This window comes from Pseudophryne corroboree, chromosome 9, assembly GCF_028390025.1.
Source record: "Pseudophryne corroboree isolate aPseCor3 chromosome 9, aPseCor3.hap2, whole genome shotgun sequence".
NCBI lineage: Eukaryota > Metazoa > Chordata > Amphibia > Anura > Myobatrachidae > Pseudophryne > Pseudophryne corroboree.
In genome coordinates, this window is record NC_086452.1 from 7,586,365 (window position 1) to 7,597,056 (window position 10,692).

Genomic DNA, 10,692 nt, shown 5'->3' on the forward strand with positions numbered 1-10,692 from the left:
TAGCAAATTTACTTGGCGCAGTCGCACTGCGGACATTGCGCATGCGCATTAACGACTAATCGCTCTGTTGCGAGAAAAAAATAACGAGCGAACAACTCGGAATGACCCCCAATGGCCGTTGGCATAAGTACGACTTTCCGGCCATATTGCTAGATTTGTGGATGAGCCCCAGCGCCTGTATATATGTCAGCGCAGAGCGGGAAAGGAAATAATGGTGCAGAAAATCTATACATAGGAGAAAGATATTACTGCATCATAGTCGGGGCGAGGAGTAGGCTGAAGGGGCAGCAGACACCTCTGGCACTGCCACCATTGTAGGGCACAGCCCTGGCACTGCATACAGGCATGTTATCCAGCGTTGTCGCACAGCAGGAGGGCTGCGACAGTGTAAAGCCCCAGTATGGCGGTTTCACTGCGACTCCCTGGATGTTATGAAGTCACAGTATGTAATGTTATGAGGTGCGCAGTAAATACGCAGAATGGCCGCACTGCGGGACTAATTCATGTTTGCATGCAATGCTGATGTTCACGCAACTGATCGATTATCGGCAGACTACACATGTGCCGCGATCGCACTGCGCACGTACCAAGGTACCCCTGTGATGCCGCACGCAGTGAGAATATCATTGCAGAGTGATTGACAGGAAGAGACCGCTCGGAAGAGGTAACGGGGAGTGGCATGAAAAACACAGGAGTGTCATGGCCGTTTTTGGGGAGTGTATCTGCCGTCAGCTGCAATACAAAAACATGACACCAGCATCGCTACTGCCATGTCCAGGGTGCGTTGCCATAGGGCCACTCCTGCAGTCGATGTGCCTCGTTATTGCGTATAGACTGCAGTTGCGAATGAGTTTGCGCTGACTCCGGTGAACATCAGCTTCACGTGTAAGATTATCAATACCAAAGCCTACAAAAATCGCAAATGCATTTCCGTAAAACATGAATTAGGCGCTGTGTTCTCTGCAGGGATTGGCGCTACATGGGCTCAGTGCAACCTGAAGGACACTGTGATATTCCTCCTACATCAACAACGGGAATACGCGGATGGTTTTACACCCAGCCCCCAACCAGATTACCCCTCCCCAATATCCACAGGTGCCCCAAAGCCGACTTATAAATAGTGTAATAACCAGACGTCATGGTGACGGTATCTCCCATCTAGGTTACAGGATTAGTAGATGATCGCAGTAATAGGGTCTGCCTTGTATCTAGGGGGTAACAGTGGGCACTACGTGAGCCGGGTACAGGATAACGGTCAGTACCAGGCGGTGACACATTATCACGTGCTGTGTGGTTGTATCTGCAGTGCGCAGTGTTATCAGACATCCCCGGAATCACAAGCAAAGCTCAAACTCCACATTCTTACACATCAAACAGCTGAGGGCGAGAAGTCATCGCGAGACTTCCGCACAGGGCGTCACATCAACAGTGACTTCACTTTTATTTTTATTTTTTTATGATTAATAAATCTATTTCTTCCCTTGTGCAGATTTCTCTTATAGAACGAGTCTGGTGTATTTATGGGAAACTAAGTTCTGCAATGTAGTTACACTTATATAGTGATCCAACAGTGTGACACCAGCGCTACACAGAGGGGCACACACACAGAGGAGCTCTACACACAGAGGAGCTCTACACACAGAGGAGCGCTACACAGAGGGGCACACACACAGAGGAGCGCTACACACAGAGGAGCGCTACACAGAGGGGCACACACACAGAGGAGCTCTACACACAGAGGAGCGCTACACAGAGGGGCACACACACAGAGGAGCGCACACACACACAGGAACGCTACATAGAGGAGCACACACACAGAGGAGCACACACACAGAGGAGCACACACAGAGGAGCACACACACAGAGGAGCACACAAACAGAGGAGCACACACACAGAGGAGCACACACACACAGAGGGGCACACACACAGAGGAGCTCTACACACAGAGGAGCTCTACACACAGAGGAGCGCTACACAGAGGGGCACACACACAGAGGAGCGCTACACACAGAGGAGCGCTACACAGAGGGGCACACACACAGAGGAGCTCTACACACAGAGGAGCGCTACACAGAGGGGCACACACACAGAGGAGCGCACACACACACACAGGAACGCTACATAGAGGAGCACACACACAGAGGAGCACACACACAGAGGAGCACACACAGAGGAGCACACACACAGAGGAGCACACAAACAGAGGAGCACACACACAGAGGAGCACACACACACAGAGGAGCACACACACAGAGGAGCACACATACAGAGGAGCACACACACACAGAGGAGCACACACACACAGAGGAGCACACACACACAGAGGAGCACACACACACAGAGGAGCACACACAGAGGAGCTCTACACAGAGGAGCACACACACAGAGGAGCGCTACACAGAGGAGCACACACACAGAGGAGCACACACACAGAGGAGCACACACACAGAGGAGCACACACACACAGAGGAGCTCTACACAGAGGAGCACACACACACAGGAACGCTACATAGAGGAGCACACACACAGAGGAGCTCTACACAGAGGAGCACACACAGAGGAGCTCTACACAGGAGCTCTACACAGAGGAGCACACACACAGAGGAGCACACACACAGAGGAGCACACACACAGAGGAGCTCTACACAGAGGAGCACACACACAGAGGAGCACACACACAGAGGAGCACACACACACACAGAGGAGCACACACACACACACACACAGAGGAGCACACACACAGAGGAGCACACACACAGAGGAGCGCTACACAAAGGGGTACACACACAGAGGAGCACACACACAGAGGAGCTCTACACAGAGGAGCACACACGCAGAGGAGCACATACACACAGAGGAGCACACACACAGAGGAGCACACACACAGAGGAGTGCTACACAGAGGGGTACACACACAGAGGAGCACACACACAGAGGAGCACACACAGAGGAGCGCTACACAGAGGAGCACACACAGAGGAGCACTACACAGAGGAGCACACACACAGAGGAGCGCTACACAGAGGGGTACACACACAGAGGAGCACACACACAGAGGGATGCTACACAGATGAGCACACACAGAGGAGCACACACACAGAGGAGCACACACACAGAGGAGCACACACAGAGGAGCACACACACAGAGGAGCACACAAACAGAGGAGCACACACACAGAGGAGCACACACACACAGAGGAGCACACACACAGAGGAGCACACATACAGAGGAGCACACACACAGAGGAGCACACACACACAGAGGAGCACACACAGAGGAGCTCTACACAGAGGAGCACACACACAGAGGAGCGCTACACAGAGGAGCACACACACAGAGGAGCGCTACACAGAGGAGCACACACACAGAGGAGCACACACACACAGAGGAGCACACACACACACACACACAGAGGAGCTCTACACAGAGGAGCACACACACAGAGGAGCGCTACACAGAGGAGCACACACACAGAGGAGCGCTACACAGAGGAGCACACACACAGAGGAGCACACACACACAGAGGAGCACACACACACAGAGGAGCTCTACACAGAGGAGCACACACACACAGGAACGCTACATAGAGGAGCACACACACAGAGGAGCTCTACACAGAGGAGCACACACAGAGGAGCTCTACACAGAGGAGCTCTACACAGAGGAGCACACACACAGAGGAGCACACACACAGAGGAGCACACACACACAGAGGAGCACACACACAGAGGAGCACACACACAGAGGAGCACACACAGAGGAGCTCTACACAGAGGAGCACACACACAGAGGAGCACACACACAGAGGAGCACACACACACAGAGGAGCACACACAGAGGAGCACACACACAGAGGAGCACACACACAGAGGAGCGCTACACAAAGGGGTACACACACAGAGGAGCACACACACAGAGGAGCTCTACACAGAGGAGAACACACACAGAGGAGCACATACACACAGAGGAGCACACACACAGAGGAGCACACACACAGAGGAGTGCTACACAGAGGGGTACACACACAGAGGAGCACACACACAGAGGAGCACACACAGAGGAGCGCTACACAGAGGAGCACACACAGAGGAGCACTACACAGAGGAGCACACACACAGAGGAGCGCTACACAGAGGGGTACACACACAGAGGAGCACACACACAGAGGGATGCTACACAGAGGAGCACACACAGAGGAGCACACACACAGAGGAGCGCTACACAGAGGAGCACACACACAGAGGAGCGCTACACAGAGGAGCACACACACAGAGGAGAGCTACACAGAGGAGCACACACAGAGGAACACTACACAGAGGAGCACTACACAGAGGAGCACACACACAGAGGGGCGCTACACAGAGGAGCACACACAGAGGAGCACTACACAGAGGAGCGCTACACAGAGGAGCACACACAGAGGAGCGCTACACAGAGGAGTGCACACACAGAAGAGCGCACACACATAAAGGAAAGCTACATAGAGGGGCACACACAGAGGGGCACACACACAAAGGAGCACACATACAGAGGAGCACACACACAGAGGAGCTCTACATAGAGGAGCACACACACAGAGGAGCACACACAGAGGAGCTCTACACAGAGGAGCTCTACACAGAGGAGCACACACACAGAGGAGCACACACAGAGGAGCACACACACAGAGGAGCACACACAGAGGAGCTCTACACAGAGGAGCACACACACAGAGGAGCACACACACACACACACACAGAGGAGCAAACACACAGAGGAGCACACACACACAGAGGAGCACACACACAGAGGAGCACACACACAGAGGAGCGCTACACAAAGGGGTACACACACAGAGGAGCACACACACAGAGGAGCTCTACACAGAGGAGCACACACACAGAGGAGCACATACACACAGAGGAGCACACACACAGAGGAGCACACACACACAGAGGAGTGCTACACAGAGGGGTACACATACAGAGGAGCACACACACAGAGGAGCACACACAGAGGAGCGCTACACAGAGGAGCACACACAGAGGAGCACTACACAGAGGAGCACACACACAGAGGAGCGCTACACAGAGGGGTACACACACAGAGGAGCACACATACAGAGGGATGCTACACAGAGGAGCACACACAGAGGAGCACACACACAGAGGAACACTACACAGAGGAGCACACACACAGAGGAGCGCTACACAGAGGAGCACACACAGAGGAACACTACACAGAGGAGCACTACACAGAGGAGCACACACACAGAGGGATGCTACACAGAGGAGCATACACAGAGGAGCACACACAGAGGAGCACTACACAGAGGAGCACACACACAGAGGGGCGCTACACAGAGGAGCACACACAGAGGAGCACTACACAGAGGAGCGCTACACAGAGGAACACTACACAGAGGAGTGCACACACAGAGGAGCGCACACACATAAAGGAAAGCTACATAGAGGGGCACACACAGAGGGGCACACACACAAAGGAGCACACATACAGAGGAGCACACACACAGAGGAGCACACATACAGAGGAGCACACATACAGAGGAGCACACACACAGAGGAGCGCTACACAGAGGAGTGCACACACAGAGGAGCGCACACACATAAAGGAAAGCTACATAGAGGGGCACACACAGAGGGGCACACACACAAAGGAGCACACATACAGAGGAGCACACACACCGAGGAGCACACATACAGAGGAGCACACATACAGAGGAGCGCACACACAGTGGAGCACACACACAGAGGAGCACACACACACAGAGGAGCACACACACAGAGGAGCGCTACACAGAGGGGTACACACACAGAGGAGCACACACACAGAGGAGCACACACACACAGGAATGCTACACAGAGGGGTACACACATAGAGGAGCACACATACAGAGGAGCACACATACAGAGGAGCACACACACAGAGGAGCACACACACAGAGGAGCACACATACAGAGGAGCACACACACAGAGGAGCACACACACAGAGGAGCACACACACAGAGGAGCACAAACACACAGAGGAACATTACACAGAGGAGCGCACACACAGAGAGGGACACACACAGAGGAGCAAACACACAGAGGAACGCTACACAGAGGGGCACACACACAGAGGGGCACACACAAAGAGGGCCACACACACAGAGGGGCACACATACAGAGGAGCGCACACACAGAGGAGCGCACACACAGAGGAGCACACACACAGAGGAGAACACACACAGAGGAGCACACACACAGAGGAGAACACACACAGAGGAGCACACACACAGAGGAGCGCACACACAGAGGAACGCTACACAGAGGAACACACACAGAGGAGCACACACACAGAGGAGCGCACACACAGCGGAGCACACACACAGAGGCGCACGCACACAGAGGGGCACACACACAGAGGGGCACACACACAGAGGAGCACACACACAGAGGAGCGCTACACAGAGGGGCACACACACAGAGGGGCACACACACAGAGGCGCACACACACAGAGGGGCACACACACACAGTGGAGCACACATACAGAGGAGCACACACACAGAGGGGCACACACACAGAGGAGCACACACAGAGGAGCACACACACAGAGGAGCGCACACACAGAGGAACGCTACACAGAGGAGCACACACAGAGGAGCACACACACAGAGGAGCACACACAGCGGAGCGCACACACAGAGGAACGCTACACAGAGGAGATCCCACACAGAGGAGCACACACACAGAGGAGCGCTACACAGAGGAACACACATACAGAGGAACACTACACAGAGGAGCACACACAGAGGAGCACACACACAGAGGGGCGCTACACAGAGGAGCACACACAGAAGAGCACTACACAGAGGAGCACACACAGAGGAGCACTACACAGAGGAGTGCACACACAGAGGAGCGCACACACATACAGGAACGCTACATAGAGGGGCACACACACAAAGAGGGGCACACACACAGAGGAGCACACATACAGAGGAGCGCACACACAGAGGAGCACACACACAGAGGAGCACACACACAGAGGAGCACACACACAGAGGAGCACACATACAGAGGAGCGCACACACAGAGGAGCACACACACACAGAGGAGCACACACACAGAGGAGCACACACACAGATGAGCACACACACAAAGGAGCACACACACACAGAGGAGCACACACACAGAGGAGCACACACACACAGAGGAGCACACACACAGAGGAGCACACACACAGAGGAGCACACATACAGAGGAGCACACACACAGAGGAGCACTACACAGATGGGTACACACACAGAGGAGCACACACACAGAGGAGCACACACAGAGGAGCACACATACACAGGAACGCTACACAGAGGGGCACACACACACAGAGGAGCACACATACAGAGGAGCACACATACAGAGGAGCACACACACACAGAGGAGCACACACACACAGAGGAACATTACACAGAGGAGCACACACACAGAGGCGCACACACACAGAGGGGCACACACACAGAGGCGCACACACACAGAGGGGCACACACACAGAGAGGCACACACACAGAGGAGCAAACACACAGAGGAACGCTACACAGAGGGGCACACACACAGAGGAGCACACACACAGAGGGGCACACACACAGAGGAGCACAAACACAGAGGCGCACACACACAGAGGCGCACACACACAGAGGAGCACACACACACAGAGGAGCACAAACACACAGAGGAGCACACACACACAGAGGAGCACACACACAGAGGAGCACACACACACACAGAGGAGCACACACACAGAGGAGCACACATACAGAGGAGCACACACACAGAGGAGCAAACACACAGAGCACACACACAGAGGAACACAAACACACAGAGGAGCGCACACACACAGAGGAGCACACACACAGAGGAGCGCACACACAGAGGAGCACACATACAGAGGAGCACACACACAGAGGAGCACACATACAGAGGAGCACACACACAGAGGAGCACACACAGAGGAGCACACATACAGAGGAGCACACACACAGAGGAGCACACATACAGAGGAGCACACACACAGAGGAGCACACACACAGAGGAGCACACGCACACAGAGGAGCACACACACAGAGGGGTACACACACAGAGGAGCACACATACAGAGGAGCACACACACAGAGGAGCAAACACACAGAGCACACACACAGAGGAACACAAACACACAGAGGAACACAAACACACAGAGAGGCACACACACAAAGGAGCACACACACAGAGGGGCACACACACAGAGGAGCACACATACAGAGGCGCACACACACAGAGGCGCACACACATAGAGGCGCACACACACAGAGGCGCACACACACAGAGGGGCACACACACAGAGGGGCACACACACAGATGAGCACACACATAGAGGAACGCACACACAGAGGAGCACACACAGAGGAGCACACACACAGAGGAGCACTACACAGAGGAGCACACACACAGAGGAGCGCACACACAGAGGAAAGCTACACAGAGGAGCGCTACACAAAGGAGCACACACACAGAGGAGCACACACACAGAGGAACGCTACACAGAGGAGCGCTACACAGAGGGGCACACACACAGAGGAACGCTACACAGAGGAGCGCTACACAGAGGGGCACACACACAGAGGAGCACACACAGAGGAGTGCTACATAGAGGAACACTACACAGAGGAGCGCTACACAGAGGAACACACACACAGAGGAGCACACACACAGAGGAGCACTTCACAGAGGAGCACACACACAGAGGAGCACACACACAGAGGAACAATACACAGAGGAGCACACACACAGAGGAACACTACACAGAGGAGCGCACACACAGAGGAACACTACACAGAGGAACACTACACAGAGGAGCACTACACAGAGGAGCACTACACAGAGGAACACTACACAGAGGAGCACACACGGAGGAGCGCTACACAGAGGAGCACACACACAGAGGAGCACACACACAGAGGAGCACTACACAGAGGAGCACACACACAGAGGAGCACACACACAGAGGAACAATACACAGAGGAGCACACACACAGAGGAACACTACACAGAGGAGCGCACACACAGAGGAACACTACACAGAGGAACACTACACAGAGGAGCACTACACAGAGAAGCACACACACAGAGGAGCACACACACAGAGGAGCACTACACAGAGGAGCACACACACAGAGAAGCACACACACAGAGGAACACTACACAGAGGAGCACACACACAGAGGAAGACTACACAGAAGGAGCATACACAGAGGAACACTACACAGAGGAGCACTACACAGAGGAGCACTACACAGAGGAACACTACACAGAGGAGCACTACACAGAGGAACACTACACAGAGGAGCTCACACACAGAGAAGCGCTACACAGAGGAGCACACAAAGGAGCGCACACACAGAAGAGCCCTACACAGAGGAGCACACATACAGAGGAGCGCTACACAGAGGAGCACACACACAGAGGAGAACACACACAGAGGAGCACACACACAGAGGAGCGCTACACAGAGGAGCGCTACACAGAGGAACACCACACAGAGGAGCGCTACACAGAGGAACACTACACAGAGGAGCGCTACACAGAGAAGCACACAGTGGAGCACACACACAGAGGAGCGCACACACAGAGGAGCGCTACACAGAGGAGCGCTACACAGAGGAGCGCTACACAGAGGAGCGCTACACAGAGGAGCACACACACATAGGGATGCTACACAGAGGAGCACACACAGAGGAGCACACACACAGAGGAGCACACACAGAGGAGCACACACACAGAGGAGCACTACACAGAGGAGCACACACAGAGGAGCACACACACAGAGGAGCAAACACACAGAGCACACACACAGAGGAACACAAACACACAGAGGAGCGCACACACAGAGGAGCACACACAGAGGAACACAAACACACAGAGGGACACACACAGAGGAGCACACACACACAGAGGAGCACACACACAGAGGGGCACACACACAGAGGAGCACACACACAGAGGCGCACACACACAGAGGCGCACACACATAGAGGCGCACACACACAGAGGCGCACACACACAGAGGGGCACACACACAGAGGGGCACACACACAGAGGAGCACACACAGAGGAGCACACACACAGAGGGGCACACACACAGAGGCGCACACACACAGAGGCGCACACACATAGAGGCGCACACACACAGAGGGGCACACACACAGAGGGGCACACACACAGAGGAGCACACACACAGAGGAGCACTACACAGAGGAGCACTACACAGAGGAGCACACACACAGAGGAGCGCACACACAGAGGAGCGCACACACAGAGGAAAGCTACACAGAGGAGCGCACACACAGAGGAGCACACACACAAAGGAACGCTACACAGAGGAGCGCTACACAGAGGGGCACACACACAGAGGAACGCTACACAGAGGAGCGCTACACAGAGGGGCACACACACAGAGGAGCACACACAGAGGAGTGCTACATAGAGGAACACTACACAGAAGAGCGCTACACAGAGGAACACACACACACAGAGGAGCACACACACAGAGGAGCACTACACAGAGGAGCACTACACAGAGGAGCACTACACAGAGGAACACTACACAGAGGAGCACTACACAGAGGAGCACACACGGAGGAGCGCTGCACAGAGGAGCACACACACAGAGGAGCA

General features: G+C 54.5%; 1 protein-coding gene across 3 annotated transcripts in view; it reads right to left on the minus strand.

Moving 5' to 3' along the window:
- Window positions 1-10,692, minus strand: part of LOC134957226 (cytochrome P450 4A4-like) — a 96,344-nt gene that overhangs the window by 66,938 nt on the left and 18,714 nt on the right. The gene's annotated exons all lie outside the window — the stretch shown is intronic.